Raw genomic sequence first — 6,491 nt, 5'->3', positions numbered from 1 at the left:
TATTTCTTTAAATGCCTAATAAATTTCACTGTAAAATGTGGAAGGTAAGTAGCTGAGGAAATTTAGGTCCTAGATGCAAGAATGCCAGTTAACTGACAACCAGAAATATGAAATAATTCCCAACACCCTCCTCAAAACTCACACCAAAATATACCTACTCACATAGAGTTGCCCACATTTTAGTTTTGTCACTTAATAGTTGTTTAAATGAGCAAAAGTAACTGAAGATATCTGTACTTTAGTTTCCTCATCTGTAAATAGGTAAAGAAGATTGGATCTGCCTTAAGGTGTAATGTATTTGTAACTCTTGCAACAGAATCCTAATCTTTAGTGTTTTGGAATCAGTTCTTAAGTTCTTATTGTTGTTTTCCAAATTCATAAACATAGGCAATTTCCTAGGAGTTTTTCTAACAGGATTCAAATGAATCAAGAAAATGTAGTTTATGTATATGTATATATATGTAATATTACAATTACATATATTATATATTATAATACATAGTATAATATATGTGTAATATATAATGTAATATTATTCATCCATTAGGAAAAATATTACCTCATTTGCAAAGAAATGAATGGAACTAGAAAAATCATGTTAAGTGAAATATGTCAGGCCCAAAGAGACTAAGGATACATGCTTTCTTTCATATGTGAAAGCTAAAACTAAATTTTAAATATATAAGTAAACACGTACAGGTTATAAGCAAGCATGTACATATATATTAATTGAAGTGTGATATTTGTTTTTCCTTACAAATCTAACTCACATTCCATCAAATTGAGTACCAACAAACTGGAATTTGATAGATGGAGGAGTGAGATCTGGGGAGTGGGATAGATGAATGCAAAAAGAAAGGGGCGACAGTTTCATTGTAATACTTAATATCCTGGGAAACTAGAAAATTGATAGGGCAGAATAGGTAGGGATGGATGAGGGAGGTTGATAAAAGGGGTGACATTGGTTATCAACCATTATACTTATAAATTGATTTCTTGAATGGCAACCCCTTTGTACAACTTACTGTCATATTGTTATGAAATTATCTTTTTTTTAGCTTTTACATCAACTTTATTCAGAACCAGCCTGTTTGAGTTAACTAACAACCCCCCACATTGTCAGCTGTTGTAGGAATCATATTCCTTCTTACATGTTCCAAAATCTCATACTCAACAATGAGTAGTGGGTTGCAAAAGAGGATTTACTGTTTGCCCCTGTCTGTAAGGCTTCATTATACAACTAAACAACGATTAAAAAATTATCTTAATCATAGAACTGAGGAGATTGTCTCTGGTTGATGCTGGGTTTGCGTTTTGCCCTTAGAAATAAGAAAGAACTTCTCTATGAGGTCTAATACTCCCAAATGCTGTGGCTCCTACCTTCTTGTACAGCCTTTATTACACCATCCACAAATCATAACGACACTGTCTCATCCCTAAAAACCTTTTCATAAAAATTTCGTCCTATTTTGCTTTACTGAGCTATGCACATGACCTCTGCATACAATGCTATTCCCTTCCTGTTCACATGTTCAAATATTGTGTCGTTTTCTGATGGCATCTTAGTGCCATTGCTAATCAAATTCACCATATAATGCTCTTCTAGTTCTATGAAACTCTCATGTAGACTTTATCCAAGTTATAACTTGGTATTCATTTGTTTCATTATTTAAATACTGAATGTTGTTTCAGCCATTGTACTTTAAGTGCCAGGAGGGCATGGACTGTGCACCATTTTATAAAGCACTATAGAGCTCACAATGGTAATTAAGACAAAGGAAAAACTCAAATATTTTTCACTATATCAATAAATGAAAGACTGAGAGAGTATTTTGATTTTGCCATACCGTTTTCATTAACATTAAGTATAAAGTATAATAAAAGTACATAAAATATTAATGTCCCTAAATACTCTTCATTAAAAAAAGAAATTTTTAGTCCCTTTCTACTGGCAATTTATGTGTAAGTGAATTTTTTATATACAGATAAGAATAACTCGTAGAAAAGAAAAAGTAAACTTCAAAACAATGTAATAAGGTGAATTTTTGAATACAAACAACTGTAGGTGTTATTCCATGTTATTGGGTTCTTACAGAAAGTGTATGCTTCCAACGATTATAAAAAACTTCTCCCACAGTATTACATAAAAATTGTAGTATACTTTCTAACAACCATCTATACAGTTAGGTTATTGCAGCAATTGCATAGAGATGGTAATGGTAAAGTCTCCTTTTCCTTTTCTCCTAAAAGGAGAGAAGAACCTCTGAATGTTTATAATGGTCAGAAAATGTTCTACTCACTTGATTTTAGAATTCATATATACTTCTAAATCACTTCCTATTTTCCCAGTAATTTCTACCACAGTTACTCCATTTGTGGTATTTTGTGGATGTGTTGGCCATCCTATGTACTATCATCATCATCATCACATCATCATCATCATCATCATCATCATCAACATCATCATCGCCATCATCATCACTATTATTATTTTTTTCCATTCCTGGGCCTTCAATGCAGGGCTTGGGTGCTGTCTCTGAGCCACTTTGTCCTCAAGGCTAGCTCTCTACCACTTGAACCACAGAACTTTTGGCTGTTTCTGAGTAGTTTATTGTCCATAAGAGTTTCCTGAGTTTCCTTCTCAGGCTGGTTTTGAGTCACAGTCCTCAGATCTAAGCCTCTTAAGTGGCTAGGATTACAGGTGTGAGCCACCAGGGCCAGCCGTCTTATGTGCTTTGAAAAAAGAACTGTTAATGTAAACTTACACAACTAGATAACTTTAAAGAATTACTATATTTGTTTTAAGCCACTGCATTTGGCTGAGGATTTAAGTGTATTTAAATTGTAGCCCAATAGTATTACCTTTAGTGTTAAGGGAAAAGGCTGAAATAATTAAAGAAATATATAGGAATTAAATTAAGCTGTTGCAGGTGATATTTTTATAAAGGAATTTTATAGATAATTTTAAAGGTGATATATACAAGTGACACAGTAAGCCCTATAATAGCAAAAAGAAAATTATACTTGAAACATTTTGGAAACAATTCACAGTGAATGACAGAAGTATATAGCGCTCTGAAACTTATATCACACTGAGTTATAATTACTTTAGAAAACACTTTGATGGGCTGGGAATATGGCCTAGTGGCAAGAGTGCTTGCCTTTTATACATGAAGCCCTGGGTTTGATTCCCCAGCACCACATGTATGGAAAATGGCCAGAAGTGGCACTGTGGCTCAAGCGGCAGAGCAGTAGCTTTGAGCAAAAAGAAGCCAGGGACAGTCCAGGACTGGCCAAAAAAAAAAAAAAAAAAAAAAAAAAAGAGAACACTGTGATGCAATTTATATCATAGTGGGTTATAATTATTTAAGAAAACACTGTGATAGTACCTTTTAAATCTAGTTTGGGAGATAATATCTTTAACCTCAATATTTATTCAGATTTATGAATAGAGTAAGAGGCAGTAGTCATAGTTGCAACTATTGGGTAGCAGAAAAAGGGAGCATCTTAAAAGTTCTGTGGGTTCTCATTGTAAAACTCTTGAGGCTGAAAACAATCACTTGACAATGTTAGGTGTGTATTCTTTACAAAAGAACTATCAGGAATAGAATCATTCAATAAGATAATTGAGGAAATAATTAAAGTTATTTGTCTCTCAGATGCCATTTCAATATAACCACAAATCCTCTGGTCTAAGGCTTTACTGGTCCTAGACAAAATAAAATGAAGTTCAGTATTAAATGCAAATAGCTTGAATTGATAAATACTTTTTCTCACCAGTGGTGGGCCTTGGTGAATGAGATGAAAACTTTCTCCTGTGTTCACCTGGTAAAATTTGAGGGAGGCCACTCTATTGGAAAAGGAGGTTGAATAAGGCCTTTAATTGTATGGTGACATTGAGGGCAAAAATTAGCTCTAAACAATCGATCTTGATTTGCATCAGAATAGTCATTTTGAATTAGTCTGTTGTAACCAACATCCAAGAGCCAGAGTAGGGAGACATGGCTCTTTACAATCAGGGCAACACCACTTATCTAAAGACATTTTTTTAGAAAGATAGTAGAATTATTTAAGAAAAAAGTACATGAAATATTAGAGATGGTAATGATAAGGAAGTTATCTTTATACTTAAAATTTAAGTCTAAAAATAAATATGACACTTATTTTTCCATTAGTTTGGAGCCTGTGTATCTAGAAAAGTGATGTAATGGCAATGTAACTATACCTCAACAACAAAACAATTACAGTATAAATAGAAAATTAAGTTTGTAAGCTCTCTGTAAATTAAGTGGTAATGAAATCAATAGAGCAAAGAGAAAAGTAAGGAGAAATGATTAGGTAGAATACAGTTAATATTAAAAAGAGTAGTTTAGCGATGCATCTGAAGTCTATCTCACAGTGTGGAGTTACATTTAATGTGTCTACAGCTCAGTGGAATTTGATGAGGGTCAATTGCCTTCTCTCAATTCTAAGCTCAGTCTCAATTTGGAAGACCCATTTCAATACAGAATAGAAAATGTTCACTTGTCACTGACACAGTTCACAGGTTTTGAATATTACTTCTTAATGTTTTCTGGCAAAATAGGAATACTTTTTGTATCTGTACAACCACCTCAGTGAGTAGTGTTATTATGTCCACTTGATGTTATTTGTTTAAGTAGTTGGCCAATCTGTTGGATTTTTTTGGATGATGTAGCTGATTTTCACCAGTGAGATGTAAAAGTCTGGACTGAATTTCTGAGCTTTGTGTGTAATCCAGAATCTATAGTAAGCCTTCTGAGTATCTCTGGTGAAGTTCTTTTTGGTGCTCCCAGAGCTTGGCCCAATGTTGTAGAAGTAGTTGTGGAAAGAAATTTGGTTTGGATTATCTGTAAAAGAAAATTGTATAAGTACTTTGAAACTTTTAATAACAATTTATATAAGCTGCTGCTGCATTTTTCATTGAGAATAATTACTGGCTTATGGTCATTGTGATGTTTATTTTTCCAAGTTGCACTATTGTTTAATAGTAAAATAAGTTCACTTTTAATTAATGAAATGACAAAGAAAAACTTGTCTAAATAAGTACCATCTGGTTATATCTATTTTTGTAGGTTAACTTTTAAAAAATAATTACTTATTTATTGTCAAAGTGATGTACAGAGGGGTTACAGTTACATATGTAAGGCAGTGGGTACATTTCTTGTACAATTTGTTACCTCTTCCCTCATTTCCCCCCTCCCCCTTCCCCATTACCTCTACCCCCATGAGTTGTTCAGTTGGTTTACACCAAATGGTTTTGTAAGTATTGCTTTTGGAGTCATTTGTCTTTTTATCCTTTATCTCTCTATTTTGATATTATCTTTCCCTTCCCTAGTTCTAATACCAGTATATACAGTCTCCAAGGTACTCAGATGAGATACAGTGGTAGCACAGGGACCACCACAGGAAGGGGATACAAGAAGATCATCAAAGATCATCAACAACAACAACAAAAAAGCTACCATTTCACATGGCTTGTTGCAAGTAATTACAACAGTGATAATACAGTCATTTCCATAACATGGAGTTCATTTCACTTAGCATCATCGTATGTGATCATAAGGGTATAGCTATTGGGCTCTTGTGATCCTCTGTTGTGACTAGACTAAACCTGTGCTAACTATTCCCTATGAGGGTAACCACAGAGTCCGTGTTTCTTTGGGTCTGGCTCACTTTACTTAGTATAATTTTTTCCAAGTCCTTCCATTTCCTTATGAATGGGGCAATGCCATTCTTTCTGATAGAGGTATAAAATTCCATTGTGTATATGTCTGGTTATATCTCTTAACATTTAAAATAAAATACTGCATTATCAAATATTAATTAATATATGAAGAAATAAAAAAATTATTTTTTTTTATATTTTACTATGCTCAACTTTAAATATATCCTCAGTTTAATAACTGAAAGAATTTCTGGTATGGAAGCATTTGCCATAATTTATATTCATTGTTTTGATATGGCATATATTTAAAATGTTGTTATATCTTTGCAAAAAGACTTTTTTTTAAAGTTGAATGTAAAATAATCAGGAAATTTTAGTCAAGGTGGTTTCAGGGGGCATTGGTAATAAATTCCCTGATGATTCTGAGGTTACCAATGATGCTGATAGATTGTTTTATTCTATGCCAGGTATTGATTTTAAGTGATAGATATGGTTTAATGTGAAAGCAAAAAAGATACTTTGATTTAGGTATGAATTAGTATTATTAATTTGCCTTTAGGTTAGTGAGACATCTGTGTTTTCTAAGCTGTTGATCTAGAAAACAAGAATAATGCAAATTTGAAACTCTTGTTAAAACACCAAGAAACTTTAAATGCTTTACATTTGAAATTTCTACTATTTGAGGATTTTTTAAAACAGATTTTACTGCTAACCTAATATAATTGTATAGACAAAATGTATAAATAAAATACATCTATTGATGTATTGTCTGTGGTCATATGCTATGAGCAAATCTGCCAAGATG

At 32.9% G+C, this 6,491-nt stretch overlaps 1 non-coding gene across 1 annotated transcript; it reads right to left on the bottom strand.

Moving 5' to 3' along the window:
• Window positions 1-1,136: 1,136 nt before the first annotated feature.
• Window positions 1,137-1,262, bottom strand: LOC125344422. The gene has a single exon (XR_007209538.1). It is a non-coding gene; the product is annotated as a small nucleolar RNA SNORA40 (small nucleolar RNA).
• Between the last annotated feature and the right edge of the window lie 5,229 nt (window positions 1,263-6,491).

This window comes from Perognathus longimembris, chromosome 28, assembly GCF_023159225.1.
Source record: "Perognathus longimembris pacificus isolate PPM17 chromosome 28, ASM2315922v1, whole genome shotgun sequence".
Classification (NCBI taxonomy): domain Eukaryota; kingdom Metazoa; phylum Chordata; class Mammalia; order Rodentia; family Heteromyidae; genus Perognathus; species Perognathus longimembris.
This window is presented reverse-complemented; position numbering and strand designations above follow the sequence as displayed.